At 45.6% G+C, this 16,212-nt stretch overlaps 1 long non-coding RNA gene across 1 annotated transcript; it reads left to right on the top strand.

The window, feature by feature from the left end:
• Positions 1-66: 66 nt before the first annotated feature.
• On the top strand, positions 67-6,628 carry LOC142073456 (uncharacterized). Its single transcript, XR_012670359.1, has 3 exons — positions 67-1,462; positions 2,541-4,522; positions 6,558-6,628. It is a non-coding gene; the product is annotated as an uncharacterized LOC142073456 (long non-coding RNA).
• The last annotated feature ends 9,584 nt before the right edge of the window (positions 6,629-16,212 follow it).

The following is a 16,212-nucleotide window of genomic DNA, read 5'->3' as shown; positions in this document are numbered from 1 at the left end:
CAAAGGTCAGGAGGCCCAGTGTGAGGGAGATGGTGTCCCCCGATGTGCAGTGTAGGGAGCCAGCACAAGGGTGGCATGACACCCTGATGCTGGCGCAGCACCTGGCATGCTGTCGGTGCTGGATGAATAATTCATAACAGCAGCAACTGGATTGTAATTTGCTTGGGGTAGAAACCTCATCTTCATGCCCTAGGCGCTATGCCAGTACATCCCATTGCGATACAGCACTGGAACATGGTGAAGTGTCACTAGACCCCGCCTCCCACAAAGGGTATTTGGGGATCTCTGTGGGGGAGCAGGATGAGATCTGGGATTGCCCAGCATGTTGTACTATCCATACGAATGTCTATTCTGTTCAGGCTCTTATATCTCCCTCATCACCGTAGTGTCAGAGCACCTTCCACTAGTTTATTGAGTGATGTAACTAAAGCACCTGGGAAATGTGGGCATCAGTCCCGCTACTTCTCACGTGTTAAACAAGTGCTCTACCATTGAGCTAGCTCCCCAACACATCCCTTAGCATCAGCTTGAGAAGTGGTTATCCAACATTAGATGTTGGTCATCTGCACAGGTTGTCTGGCTCAGTCAAATCTGTATCAGGCAGAAGAAGATCTTTGCAACAACAACAAAAAATTGCCTCAGAAATGCGCTAGATTGAACAGAGGAATTTAAATTTGAATTAAAGCCCTGAGACCCCCTGCCCCACAGCTGAAGCCCTGAACGGCGTGGGTGGGGTTCCAGGAAATACTCTCTGAGAATTTAAGCCCTGGTATGATGAGACTGCCTATAATGACATGTAGCTGATCTGTGATTGCTAGAAGCAATAGCTCCAATGGCTGGTGATGGGATACTAAGTGGGGAGCACTGTTCCCTCTAAACTGTGCACGCACACAGATCCTAAACCCTGCTCACACGGCAAAACACCGCGCGCACATTTGTCCCGCGTCCCGACTGCACATCGGTCAGGACACCCTTTGTCCCAAAATCGGGGACCACTCACCAACACTGCCAAAGTCCCGGGGCTGGCGTGGCGGTGCTTCCTGGGGCAGCTCCCGTGGAGCGCCCGCCTGCCAGCAGGAGCCTGCAGTGCGGGCAGCCCTTAGGCACAGAGGCGGAGGGGGTCTCAGTGTGCTGCACCGGCTCCCTCCTGCCCAATCAGAGCTGCGGGGGCGGGGCTTGCAGGCATCAGCAGAGGGCAGAAAACTCTCCGCTCCCCCTCCCTCCCCCAACCTGACCCAACCCTAGGAGACAGAGGGACCTGCTGGCTTTTATGGTCTCTGTGCGCTGCCAGCACCTACAAGCCCTGCTCTGTGGCTCTGGCAGCTCCCATTGGCCCTTTTCCTGGCCAACAGGAGCCATGGAGCTCACGCTTGTGGCAGGCACAGCACGTGGAGAGTCTGGAGACACTGCTTCCCCCCCTGCTGCTCTGACCCTAGGGGCCAGAGACCTCCCAGCAGGGCCGGTGAGTGCGGCCAGGGAAGGGGGCAGGGCGTGATGGAGTGAGTGTCTGGGAGGTCTGTGGTGGGGTGCTGGGCTGTGAGGGTATGGAGGGCGCTGGACAGTGGGGGAGGTTTGTGTGTTTCGGGGTGCTAGGCAGTGGGGGCCTGTTGGGGGGTGTTGGATGGGGGGGAGATCTGTGTGTGTCAGGGCACTGGGCAGTGGGGTCTGTGTGGGGCATTGTTTAGTTGTGGTGGTGGGTCTGTGGGGAAGGGTACTGGGAGGGAGGGAGGAGAAATCTGTATGTATTGGGAAACTAGCGAGTGGGGGGTTCTGTGTGGGGTGCTGGGCAGCTGTGGTGGGGCTGTGGGCTGGGCGGTGCTGGGCAGGGGTGGTGGTGTACACAGCACTGTGCATTTGTGGTGGAAATGTAGGAGGGCTCTGGGCAAGGTGGGTTCAGGGAGTGGAGGGCAGGGGAGCTCTCTACCTCCCGCCCCCCCGCTCATCCAGTGTGTCCTGATATTTCACTCTTGCGATCTGGTCACCCTATTTACGGGTGACTTTTGACATTATTCGCCCGCCATCTATCAACACAGCCAGATTCTACTAGCTGGCAAAAGGGGAAAGGGAAAGGAGGGCACTGAATCATAGAATATTGAATGAATCCTAGAACATCAGGGTTGGAAGGGACCTCAGGAGGTCATCTAGTCCAACCCCCTGCTTAAAGCAGGGCCAATCCCCAATTTTTGCCCCAGATCCCAAATGGCCCCCTCAAGGATTGAACTCACAACCCTGAGTTTAGCAGGCCAATGCTCAAACCACCAAGCTATCCTTCCCCACCAGTATTTTGAACGTGGAACATGATCACATCAGGACGGTCGGGACCCACACATCTCCTTGTAGTGTGTTCATTTGGCTGTGTACAAACTCAAGTATGTGTGAATAAGTCAAAATGCCTGGCCGTAGTTGCTAAGGAACTGCAACGATTTCCCAGAAATGAACAAAAGTACGTGTTGTTTTTGTGACTGAAATCTTTCAAAGGCATTGGACTTCATACATTTACACGTGATGTTTTACCATTTTCCCATGTTTTTTTGACACAGAAGCATGGACGTGATCGGAGCTGTGCACAAACTTCCGGTATCCTGATCTGAATGATCTCCCGTTTGCCCTTTTGTCGAGTCACACTATTAAGCACATTGAAATAGTAGCCATATAATAGAAGTATTAATTTTAAATAAATCTGGTAAAAAAATCAATCCCAAAATGTCACTGTTTAGAGGTCTAAAGCGTAAAAGAACAGCGACTTCATTTAAATCTGGATGGCTGGATGAGACTATAGAGACGGTTACACCGAAGTCACATAGTGTAATACTTGTTAAACTTCATGAAATAGTCACATATGATGAGGACAACGGAGTGGTTTGTGTATAATGTCGAGATGCCAGAGCTTCGAGAGAATTTTCAACAGGAAGAATGCGGAACGATGTATGGAAGTTGGATTTCTTAAAGCGTCATCTGTCAAGTAAGTCTCATATAGATGGTGTAACAAGACTTAGAAACAAAAACCCTTCCTTATGGAGCGGATTGCTTAGCATGATTCTTGAAAGTCCAGCTGAAAAGCAGAGGAGGCAAATTAATCTTGAACGCAAGCGCTCAAACCCAGAAGAAATCAAGGTACTTATTGACAGTGTGTTGTTGGCTATTAAAATGAACAGTTCAGTGCTTTCTGTTTAGGATGTTAATGACCATATGGAAAAGTATGTGCCTCTACCATCAAGCTGGAGAAGTAAAAATTATGCTTTTGAATTTCTTGAAATTATCAACTGTCCAAAATGACCTCGTGCATGAAATAGCATCGACAAAGTTTCATACTCTAGCTGTTGATGAAAGCACTGATATATCCCTTAACAGATAGATACTTGATACTCTACTTTAAATAACAAGGAGTTCGGTGGCACCTTAAAGACTAACAGATTTATTTGAGCATAAGCTTTCGTGGGTAAAAACCCCACTTCTTCAGATGCATGGCCATTTGCAATCAAAGAGTTTTATAAAAAACACCAACTTGATCTAATGAAAATGGTGATGTTCACATCTGATGGTGCCTCCATGATGTTGAGCAAACTCAATGGCGTGGTGGCTCAGCTGAAACGTGATATTCCACACTTAGTCCAGCAACATTGCGTTGCACACTGGGAAGACTTGGGGATTTCCGATGCATGGAAAGAGGTCAAGCTAATAAGCGACATTGAAACCTTAATGAGAACTGTCTACATGGTGTTCTGTCGGTCATCCAGAAGAAAATGCAAATTTCAGGAAATAGTGGATGCTTCTGAATGTTAGTCAGTGGCTTTCAGCCCACTCAATGAAGTGCGCTGGTTATCGAGGCACTTTGCACTTCGAGCAATTATTCGCAACTATAATCCTCTTCTGGAATATTTTTGAGCAAGACAAAGATACTGATCCAGTTTCTAAATACTGCCACAAAAAGCTGAATACCATGGAATACCAAATAACATTAGAAGGTTTGAATGATGTTTTGTCAGAGCTGGCTTCACTATCCACACTGCTCCAGAAACGGGGTCTTACACCTCTTGAAGCATTTCACCTTGCCTGAGGTAAACTGAGCAAGATCAGAAGACAGTACCTTAGAGATTCAGTCTTATGGATTCAAAGTGACAAAGTTAAGGCTCTCTTAGATATGAGCTCTCAAGAAAATAATGAAATTGATACCAGTTCCATAATAACTTTCATAAACATCTTGTGTGCACATTTGGCAGACAGGTTTCCAGAGGATGAAGTCCAGGAGCTTTTGATTGGGCAGCAATAGTTAAGTGTGACTTCAGTTTTGGAATTCATCAGGTCAAATCCCTATGTTCAAAATACAAAGACTTTCTTGCTGAAGAGATTGTTATAGTCAGTCAGTACAATGACTTCAAGTTTGCAGTAGCCGAAAGAATCAAAAGCCAATTGGTTTTAAGTTTCCCGGATATAGTGACATTTGCTCACCAGAATGAACAGTTTCAGGATCTTGCAAAGTTGATGGATATTGGAGGAACATTCCTAGCATCAAGTGCAGACTGTGAGTATGGCTTTAGCTTAATGAACACTCTAAAAAACAAACTATGGAATCGTTTACAAGTACTGTAGATCATTTGGACATGCTGATGTGTATTAAGAGTTACCAGCTGGATGGAGGACTGATAGATCTGGACAGAGTTTATATTGAATGGGCAAATGAAAAAGATTGCAGGGAAAAACAGTAAGGTTAGTTTAGCAGTCTTTGACATTTCGACCAATAAGGAAATTAAAATGCATTTGTAATTACATCTTATTCTTTGCTGATAATCATTTATTGATATTTTTTAGGAAAATTTTAAATTTAAAACAAACTATTGTTTTTCTTTTTTTACTTATGATGTCTGTATCTGAAAACCCATATAAATTGACAAATTGCAAATTAAAACTTTTTAAATGTATAAGCATTTTACTCGCTTGGGCGCATTTGCCTCATGGCGTACAAATTTGAACTCTGCTTCAAAAATTTGCACAGAAGAAATTTTTTGCGCACATGGCCTGTCAAAAGTTAGAGGGAACATTAGTGGGGAGGGCTCTGAGTGACTACAGATTCTTCCCCAGGTGTCTGGCTGGTGAGTCTTGCTCACATGCTCGGGGTCTAACTGATCACCATATTTGGCGTCGGGAAGGAATTTTCCCCCAGGTCAGATCGGCAGTTTTTTTCCGACTTCCTCTGCAGCATGGGGAATGGGTCACTTGCAGGTTTAAACTAATGTAAATGGTGAATTCTCTTTAACTTAAAGTCTTTAAATCATTTGAGGACTTCAGTAATTCAGTCAGAGGTTATGCATCTATTACTGGAGTGAGTGGGTGAAGTTTTGTGGCCTGCAATGTGCAGGAATTCAGACTAGATGATCATGGTGGTCCCGTCTGACCTAAAAGTCTATGAGGAGCCAGAGCATGGATTAGGACCCCGTTGTGCTAGCCCAGGGATCGGCAACGTTTGGCTCGCAGAACACCAGGGTAAGCCCCCTGGCGGGCTGGGCCGGTTTGTTTACCTGTCGCGTCCACAGGTTCGGTTGATCGCAGCTCCCACTGGCCGCAGTTTGCCTCTCCAGGTCAATGGGGGCTGCGGGAAGTGGCGGCCACCACATCCCTCGGCCTGCACCACTTCCCGCAGCCCCCATTGGCCTGGAGTGGCAAACTGTGGCCAGTGGGAGCTGCGATCGGCCGAACCTGCGGACGCGGCAGGTAAACAAACCGGCCCAGCCCGCCAGGGGACTTACCCTGGTGGGCTGCTTGCCAAACATTGCCGATCCCTAGACTAGCCACTGTATGAACACAGAACAAAAAGCCTCTGTCCCCAAGAAACTTGCAATCTAAATATAAGAAAAGAGACAACAGATAGATACGGGCAGATAAGGGAAGACAAGGAAACAATGCTAGTGATAGGCAGTAGTCACAGCACTCCAGGAGCCGAACAGTTGTCAATTTTTTTGTCAAGTAAACAATGGATCACGGCAAAGAAGAATTATGAGGAGGGGTTTGAGAGAGGATAATGAGGTAGCTTTGCACAAGGGGCAGCAAATACTGAACTAATACTGCACTTGATCTTACGTCCTAACTGTAAAGTGCTGCGCCTGCTTTGAGAAAGTAATGAGCTTCCTCTCTTGCAATGAGAAGCAGTGTCAGATTGAAAATGAAAACTAAGGAAGCCTAATTGTGATTTATTATGTGCCATCAGTGTGCTTGGCCCTTGTACAAAACACAGAGGAAGAAAATCCCTGCTTCAAGGAGCTTGCAGTTTATATTGAAAAGATGATGCAGTTTATATGGGATGATTGGGGGCTCAATCCTGCAAAGTGCAGGAGGTGAGGATGCTCAGCACCTCCAAGATCAATCCTTAGATGACAGCTGGATCACAGACCATTTCAGGGAACTGTTCTTTTAAATAGTCACTTCTTTCTTTGGGGGATTAACGGTGAAAGGTTTTGTAAGTGACTTGTTCTGAAGAGAGGGTAAGTAAAGAGATTAGAAAGTAAGATGTCATGTTAGTCTCTTTTCTTTCTTTCTAAATTTTTTTCTTTCTATCAAGACAGGAACAAGCAGGTACTAACAGGACAGACAAATAAACAATGGATTCCCTCCTCATGCTTTGATATCCTTGACAGTAGGTAATGTTTCTGCACGTTTATATGGCCAGAAGCCGTGCTACCTTGGGTTGTCCATTCATAGGGGAAGCAGAGACAATCCTGGACAGTAATTTGGGTAACCTGAGTGGAAAATTCAAGGGGCTGAAGGAAGGGGTGCTGATGATTCAGTACTGTACTGTGTTTACTGCATTTCTCAGTCACTACAGAAGCAATGAGAGAGCATAATGTTAGGGCTCTGCGTTGCTGGCAGTGCACGGTGGCAGAGCCATCCCTACGGGGATACGGGGCGTGCCGTGGAAGTGACGAATCTGTCACTTCCGGGACCGACTGCGCCCGGCACGGTCTACATGGCCAAAGCGCAGGGCCTGGAGTGGTCGCCCCGATTCGCCGTACCCAAGGGACAGCTCTGCGCGGTGGTGCCATCCTTTGGACAAGATGTAAAACCACTATTCTGACCACTTGTGGTCCTTAAAATCCCATAACACTTTTCATTAGAGTTGGGGAAAGTTGTACTGAACAAATTCCATGTTGGGTAATTCCATTCTTTCATACATTTGCCCTGAAGTTTAAATTGGATACAGGATGCTTCACTTCCTGTCCTAAACTATAGTGTACTGTTGCTTTGTGCTGTCAGACAGCTGCTACATTTCACTTAGTGAGACAGACAGTAGAGTCCAGTCACGTAATGTACCACATGCCCCGACAATGGCCATGTCTCTGAGCAATGCAAAGGAGAGAAAACAAATAAGTATGGTCTTTCTTAAGTGGCGGATAGGCCTTGAATTGGCACAGTGGTGAATTCCTGCCTTGATACAGAAGTTCCAAACATGGGGTAACAAGAAGGAAGCCACAAAGACGACAGTAGACTCAGGATACAAACGATTGTTTAGCAGGAGGTTAGATAGGAGTGCCGGCAGTGGAGTGGAACTAAAGGAAATTAGATCAGATCTGTAGGCAAGGTGGAGTGGTACAGAGTCTTGAGAGGAAGGATGAGAACTTTGAACTAGCTGTAGTATTTGAGAGGAGACCAGTGGAGGAATCCATCCAAGAAAAGGACATGGTCAGAACAGTAAGAGCAGAATAATGGTCTGATTTTTCTCTCACTTACACCTGTCTTCAATGGAGTTACTCCTGATTTATTGTGGTGTGAGATCAGAATCAGGCCCAATGATTTTAGCGGCAGCATTGTGTATGAATATGATCTAACTACGTGTGTGAAAATTGTTTTTAATCAAAAGTAAAAGTGAGGAATTATTTCTTGTAAGAGAGTCATGGAGGATAAACCTAAGGATATGTCTCCACAGCAGTGGAGAGGTGTAATGTCCTGTGTAAGTAGACATACATGTGCTAGCTCTGCTCAGGCTAGCATGCTAAAAACAGCATTGTGGCTGTGGTGGCTAGGTACCCATGGAAGCAGGAGGTGGTGGTGGGGTTATACTTGGGCAGCTGGCCTGAGCTGCCACCTATGCTGCTGCGGCCACTCTGTTATTTTTAGCTGTGACATACCCTAAGAGCTGCATCATAGAACTGACAGCTTTGGGGATTGGTGGGGGATGGGGGGCACTAAGGTGGCCTTTGTGCCTTCCTGAGCCTGCACTGTTTCAGGGTATGGAGAGGCTCCTGATGTAACTTAGACAGCCCTGAGGGCCCATCTAAGTTACAGCAGTTTCTTTGGACTGCTCCATTGGCTACCACACTGCCTGGAATCTCTGCAGCGCTGTGTGCTCTTGACCTACCCCGACACAATCTTTCTGCTCCTAATCCCACCCCATCTCATGTTCCTACACCAGGACTCACGGTGGAGTCCTTGGAAGACAGCCTTATGGCTGTCTCTGCAGTGCATGTATTGGGGGAATCCTCCCTTGGCTGGATACAGACAAGGCTTTTAGGATCCCTTTATGCGGCTCTGGAGCTTTTACCCAGTGTAAAAGGACTGGAGCAGGGTGGGGAATCTCATCCATTGTTTATAAAAATTCTTAACATTGTGTGAGACATTGGATGACTCAGGAGATGGATAATTGGGATATGGAGCCTTTCACCTCTTGAACCTGGATGTAATGGGGTGCTGTCCATTTAAGGTAGTGTGAGAGGCCAGTTACCCCATCCCAAGTGTCTGGTATGACCGAAGCAGTCACTGGGAGGAAGGAAGATGGTTCCAGGGAGCAGTTAGTGTTGAAGGAAGGTCTAGGGCCTCCCAGACCATTGTTCCTTTAAGGGCCTAGGACCAAGAGCCTGGTAGAGTGGGCAGGGTAAGGCTCCCTTCTCTCCCTGCAAGCATAGACAGGTGGTTACTGGGCCAACCTGGGAAGAACTAAGATCCTGATTTGAGGCCTGGGCAGGTGAATCAAAAAGAGGCTCCAAGCACAGGCAGGGAGAGTTGCTGAGCCTGAGGCAGCTGTTTAAGGGGAAGGAATTCAGGCAGGGCTGGGCAATGCAACATAGACCCTAAGAAGGAGGGCTGGGAAACCCCTGAACTTAAGGGGAGGTCTGTGGGCCAGGGAGGCCAGAACTTAAAACTGCAGTTCCAGGAAGGAGGATTGTGAAACTCTTAATTTAAGGGGGCTGAGTCTGCAAGGCAGGGAGGCTGGGACTTAAAGCCACAGTCCCAAGAAGGATTGGGAAACCCTAAACCTGAGGGGTGAGCGGAAAGAGGACTGAATGGTATTGAATAAATTAGACCAGGAAAGGGGGAATATTGTTTCAAACACCTTGGCTGTGACTAGATTATTCTGGGGAAATTCAGGGGGAAACTGAGGCAATGTGCCTTCAAGGCAATTCCAGGCCATGAGGGGATGATGTAGGATGCCACCTGTCTATGCTGCAGAAGTTCAAATCTGGAAGGATGGTATATGGCTACAATATTACCAACTAGTGGCCCAAATTAAGAGAGCACCTGGTCTCAGTCCAGTTCTGAGGGGGTAACTGTCACTGAACACCAGCACAATTATCATGAACTGTCACCCTTGCTGGCAGTCAGAGCAAAGAGACCAAGAATGGAATAGGCCTGGAAAAGCTTTTGGCCCACAGTGGTAGAGAGACGTTTGGATGGCTACTAACTCATGCTCTACCTGTCCTATGGAAAATAGAGAACTGTGCAGTCCCAGGGTGAAATCCTGGCCTTGCTGAAGTCAATGGCAAAACTCCCATTGACTTCAGTGGAGCCAGGATGTCACTCAAGCCAGTTTCCTGGCACCTCTCGTGAGCGATAAATACACACCCACACACAACACCCAACATGGTTTTGTTGTTGTTTGTCCTCTCCTTTCTTTATTTTATGCTGTCCTCACTACTGAACATATCTTTCACAACTGCTTATGACCCGCTACAGTCCTGATTTGTTTCATGTTAGTGTCAGTGGGGTCTCTCTTGTGTAAAACTGTTTTCTCACTAAAGGCGCAATCCTGCTCTGTCTGTGGCAGGACTGGGCCCTAATGCACCATTTATATATCTCTCTACCTGTTGTGGGTTATACGAGTTGTATGTACATTTAATATATAATTCAAACTATTAATTTTAAAGAGAGTGTTTAAAAGTACTTTATAAATTGCTTTAGGAATATTTCTGTGGAGGGCAAGGCAATTTAATAGTTTTAACTTCTAAAGGTGTCTGGTTTTCTTTCCAGATTGTAGAAGATCCAAAGGACAAGTGCAGGCTGAAATGCTGGCATGAGAGTCTAGAATTCAATTAAAAATACTATGCCTTTCAGGAACAAGATAGTCATATACAGAATTATAGCTAGCTTCTCTGACTGACAACCTTGCAAACCTTCTTCTCATATTGTGTGGATTGTACTTACTGTGAATTGTTCAGCTGTTATTATAAATGAAGAAAACAGAAACAGTGAACTGAAGAAACAGATTGACAGAGCCAGAAGGGTACCCAGAAGTCACCTACTACAGGACAGGCCCAACAAAGAAAGTAACAGAACGCCGCTAGCCGTCACCTACAGCCCTAAACTAAAACCTCTCCAGCGCATCAAGGATCTACAAACTCTCCTAAAGGACGATCCCTCACTCTCACAGACCTTGGGAGACAGGTCAGTCCTCGGTTACAGACAGTCCCCCAACCTGAAGCAAATACTCGGCAGCAACTACACACCACGCAACCAAAACACTAATCCAGGGACGAATCCCTGCAACAAACCCCATTGCCAGCTCTGTCAGCATATCTATTCAAGGGACACCATCACAGAACCTAACCACATCAGTCACACCATCAGGGGCTCATTCACCTGCACATCAACCAATATGATTTTTGCCATCATGTGCCAGCAATGCCCCTCTGCTATGTACATTGGCCAAACTGGACAGTCTCTATGCAAAAGAATAAATGGACACAAATCAGACATCAAGAATTGTAACATTCAAAAACCAGTAGGAGAGCACTTCAGTCTCCCTGGATACTCAATAACAGACTTCAAAGTGTCAATTCTTCAACAAAAAAACTTCAGAAACAGACTTCAACGAGAAACTGCAGAACTGGAATTAATTTACAAACTGGACACCATCAAATTTGGCCTGAATCAAGACTGAATCAAGAGTGGATGGGTCACTACAAAAAGTAATTTTCCCTCTGCTGATGCTCAAACCTTCTTATCAACTGTTGGAAATGGCCGACGTCCACCTTGATTGCATTGGCCTCGTTAGCACTACAAAAGTAATTTTCCCTCTCTTGATATTCACCCCTTCTTGTCAACTGTTGAGAATAGGCCACTTCCACCTTAATTGAATTGGGCTCGTTAGCACTGACCTCCCCACTTGGTAAGGCAACTCCCATCTTTTCATGTGCTGTATATTTATACCTGCTTACTGTATTTTTCACTCCATACATCTGATGAAGTGGGTTTTAGCGCACGAAAGCTTATGCCCAAATAAATTTGTTAGTCTCTAAGGTGCCACAAGGACTCCTCGTTGTTATTATTATGAAGGCACTATCGATAGCCACTGAGACCAACGACTGATTTATGGACATACTGGGAGAAACAAAAGCCATATAAAACAAAAAAAGCCATATAAAACAAAAGCCATATATCAGGTTGTCTTTATGACACTGAATCTCTCCACACAGACAGTATAAAGGATTAAACATCTGTTTTATAAAGTTTATTCTGTGGTTCCAGAACAATTGTGAGTGGCTTTGTATTCTTCACAATTCTTCATCTTGTTAGTACAACATTGTGGACCAAACCCTGATTTTTCTGGTTATATTCTATTGCATTGCATACTGCTTTCCCCTGCAACATCTAGTTGATATTTATCAATATTTCCAGCAATTTTAACCCAACTCTTATTATTTCTCTCTGTATCAGATTTTGAAGGACTAAGTAACTTTACTGAATTTTCAGTGCATCAGTCTTTGAGATGACTTATTATCAAGTTTCAAATTTATTTGGATTATTGTTTACAAAAAGGGTACAAAAGGAGCTTCTCCACAATTGAATATTGGTACGTATGACCCATTGAGAGATCAATTCAAATACTTGCACATGTGCCTGGTACTTCAATTAACTATGTATTTTGTGGGCTTAAATATGTAAACTCCATTCTGATCTCATTTATGCTGGTGTAAAAGAACTCCATGGAGTTACACTGGTATAAAGAGATCAGAATTAGCCATAAAAAGAGCAGTTTTGGTCAGTGTCTAACAACATCTGCTGCTTAATATAGAACAAGAAAAACCTTAAATGTCTGGTGAATATAAAAACTGGAAAATAGAGGAAATGAAGTGTTTACGAAGACAGTAAAGATGATCTGGGGTAGAGATAACTATTTATTTGAAGGGCTTTTTTGCTTTGCTCACACTGTTTCTTATTTATGTGCTGCGTATACTCACTATATGATTTTCAAATACCAATAGCTTTGCTAAGTGTCATTTCTATTGTAATTTTTATGTACCTATCATAGTCACTAGACACACTTACAGAATTGAAAGGACACTGTGAGGGCAATTTTGCCCACAAATGTAGATTTTATAGAATGAAGTTTTTATGAAACCTAAGACCATTACAGAAAAATGTCTGCACAAAATCTAAAACAATCCCAGTGGCAAGTTTTTAAGAGAAAACAAATAAATAAACATTCTCCTTCAGGCCTGCAACCCAAACACTTGCAGCAATATGCTAGGGCAGGAAAGTGAAAATTACTATAAACAGAGGTGGAACTGACTAGTTAGTATCATTGTCCAACAGGAGAGAAATGCAAAAAGTAAGTGGCATGAACAATGACAAGTAAATAAGGGATGAGATTTTTCGAAGACTCTGAAGTGATTCGGATGCTTGAGCATCCAAATACCTTAGATGTCTTTGAAAATCCTGGTTTAGATGTACGAATTCTTTCCAATTGGAAAACATTAGGTGTCATTTCTCCACCATCTAAGGACTCCCCTGAACCAAGGAATCCTCAGCTAGCTGAATCAATGAGCTTTACGGTCTGTTTGCACTGCCAAAGTGGTGAAAAGGGTCATAGAAGGGGTCAGTATCTGGATGAACCCTGAGGCATATTATTATAAATTCCTTTATAACTGTCCCCTGTAAAAGTGGGGAATCACCTCTTTTCTTCCATGGGTAACTGGAAAAGATCAGTCTAGCAATGCAACACAACAGCTCCTGAGAAACTGGTTCGCAGCACTGAAAACAAAACTGAAAGCTAACAAGTCACAGGCTGGCAGGAAGTGATTTCATCCAAAGGCTCTGAAATTTCTGCCTTCTATGGTATTAAGAAAAATACAGAGAGAGAGGTCCAAGAGCAATTAGAGAGGGAGGCTGAGAGGATATGACTCACCTTCAAGTCTTTGTTGAAATCTCTATTTTCCTACCATTCCAGGCTTCAGGGAAAGTTAGATTCTAGAAAAGGCCTACCAACGGTAGGGGAAAAAATGGGTTTGGGACATTTTCATTCTTTGTGATACACAAAGAAGGCCTGAAAGGGGTTTATAAAGGAATTGTGGTTTTGGTTGTTTTGTTCCTAAAGAAATGTCAGAAATGTCAAGTCTTTTCTTACTACTTTTTGCTAGAGGACTCCTTGGAGGATAAGAGAAATGAGGTGGGAGCTTTCTCAGTGATCAGTGAAAACTGTTTGTATCTTTAAAAAAAGGGAGAGCTTGTCTCCTAAGTATTTGTCAAGAATTTGAGATTCATCAGTGTGTACAAAAACAAACATGTAAATCATAGGGTGAGGCGGTGTTCTTTTTACTCACACTGAGGGTATGTCTACACTACGAAATTAGGTCGAATTTATAGAAGTCGGTTTTTTAGAAATCGGTTTTATATATTCGAGTTTGTGTGTCCCCACAGAAAATGCTCTAAGTGCATTAAGTGCATTAACTCGGCGGAGTGTTTCCACAGTACCGAGGCTAGAGTCGACTTCCGGAGTGTTGCACTGTGGATAGCTATCCCACAGTTCCCGCTGTCTCCGCTGCCCATTGGAATTCTGGGTTGAGATCCCAATGCCTGATGGGGCTAAAACATTGTTCCGGGTACATATCGTCAGGCCCCGTTCCCTCCCTCCCTCCGTGAAAGCAAGGGCAGACAATTGTTCCGCGCCTTTTTTCCTGAGTTACCTGTGCAGACGCCATACCACGGCAAGCATGGAGCCCGCTCAGGTAACCGTCACCGTATGTCTCCTGGGTGCTGGCAGACATGGTACTGCATTGCTACACAGCAGCATCAACCCATTGCCTTGTGGCAGCAGACGGTACAATACGACTGGTAGCCGTCATTGTCATGTCCAAGGTGCTCCTGGCCACGTCGGCCAGGAGCGCCGGGGCAGACATGGGTGCAGGGACTAAATTTAGAGTGACTTGACCAGGTCATTCTCTTTAGTCCTGCAGTCAGTCCTATTGAACCATCTTATGGTGAGCAGGCAGGCAATACGGATTGCTAGCAATCCTACTGTACCATCTTCTGCCAAGCAGCCATGAGAGGTAGATGGCTTGCAGTCCTTCTGCACCGTCTGCTGCCAGCTAAAGATGTAAAAGATAGATGGAGTGGATCAAAACAAGAAATAGACCAGATTTGTTTTGTACTCATTTTCTTCCCCCCCCTCCCCCATCTAGGAGACTCATTCCTCTAGGTCACACTGCAGTCACTCACAGAGAAGGTGCAGCGAGGTAAATCTAGCCATGTATCAGTCAGAGGCCAGGCCAACCTGCTTGTTCCAATAAGAACAATTACTTAGGTGCACCATTTCTTATTGGAACCCTCCGTGAAGTCCTGCCTGAAATACTCCTTGATGTAAAGCCACCCCCTTTGTTGATTTTAATTCCCTGTAAGCCAACCCTGTAAGCCGTGTCGTCAGTCGCCCCTCCCTCCGTCAGAGCAACGGCAGACAATCGTTCCGCGCCTTTTTTCTGTGCGGACGCCATACCAAGGCAAGCATGGAGGCCACTCAGCTCACTTAGGTAATTAGGAGCACATTAAACACCACACGCATTATCCAGCAGTATATGCAGCACCAGAACCTGACAGAGCGATACCGGGCGAGGAGGCGACGTCAGCGCGGTCACGTGAGTGATCAGGACATGGACACAGATTTCTCTGAAAGCATGGGCCCTGCCAATGCATGCATCATGGTGCTAATAGGGCAGGTTCATGCTGTGGAACGCCGATTCTGGGCTCTGGAAACAAGCACAGACTGGTGGGACTGCATAGTGTTGCAGGTCTGGGACAATTCCTAGTGGCTGCGAAACTTTCGCATGCGTACGGGCACTTTCATGGAACTTTGTGACTTGCTTTCCCCTGCCCTGAAGCGCATGAATACCAAGATGAGAGCAGCCCTCACAGTTGAGAAGCGAGTGGCGATAGCCCTGTGGAAGCTTGCAACGCCAGACAGCTACTGGTCAGTTGGGAATCAATTTGGAGTGGGCAAATCTACTGTGTTGCAAGTAGCCCACGCAATCAAAGATCTGCTGATATCAAGGGTAGTGACCCTGGGAAATGTGCAGGTCATAGTGGATGGCTTTGCTGCAATGGGATTCCCTAACTGTGGTGGGGCCATAGACGGAACCCATATCCTTATCTTGGCACCGGAGCACCAAGCCGCCGAATACATAAACCGCAAGGGGTATTTTTCAATAGTGCTGCAAGCTCTGGTGGATCACAAGGGACGTTTCACCAACATCAGTGTGGGATGGCCGGGAAAGGTACATGATGCTCGCATCTTCAGGAACTCTGGTCTGTTTCAAAAGCTGCAGGAAGGGACTTTCTTCCCAGACCAGAAAATAACTGTTGGGGATGTTGAAATGCCTATATGTATCCTTGGGGACCCAGTCTACCCCTTAATGCCATGTCTCATGAAGCCGTAGACAGGCAGCCTGGACAGTAGTCAGGAGCTGTTCAACTACAGGCTGAGCAAGTGCAGAATGATGGTAGAATGTGCATTTGGACGTTTAAAGGCGCGCTGGCGCAGTTTACTGAATTGCTTAGACCTCAGCGAAACCAATATTCCCACTGTTATTACTGCTTGCTGTGTGCTCCACAATATCTGTGAGAGTAAGGGGGAGACGTTTATGGCGGGGTGGGAGGTTGAGGCAAATTGCCTGGCTGCTGGTTACGTGCAGCCAGACACCAGGGCGGTTAGAAGAGCACAGGAGGGCGCGGTACGCA

This window comes from Caretta caretta, chromosome 10 (genome assembly GCF_965140235.1).
Source record: "Caretta caretta isolate rCarCar2 chromosome 10, rCarCar1.hap1, whole genome shotgun sequence".
Lineage (NCBI taxonomy): Eukaryota > Metazoa > Chordata > Testudines > Cheloniidae > Caretta > Caretta caretta.
This window is presented reverse-complemented; position numbering and strand designations above follow the sequence as displayed.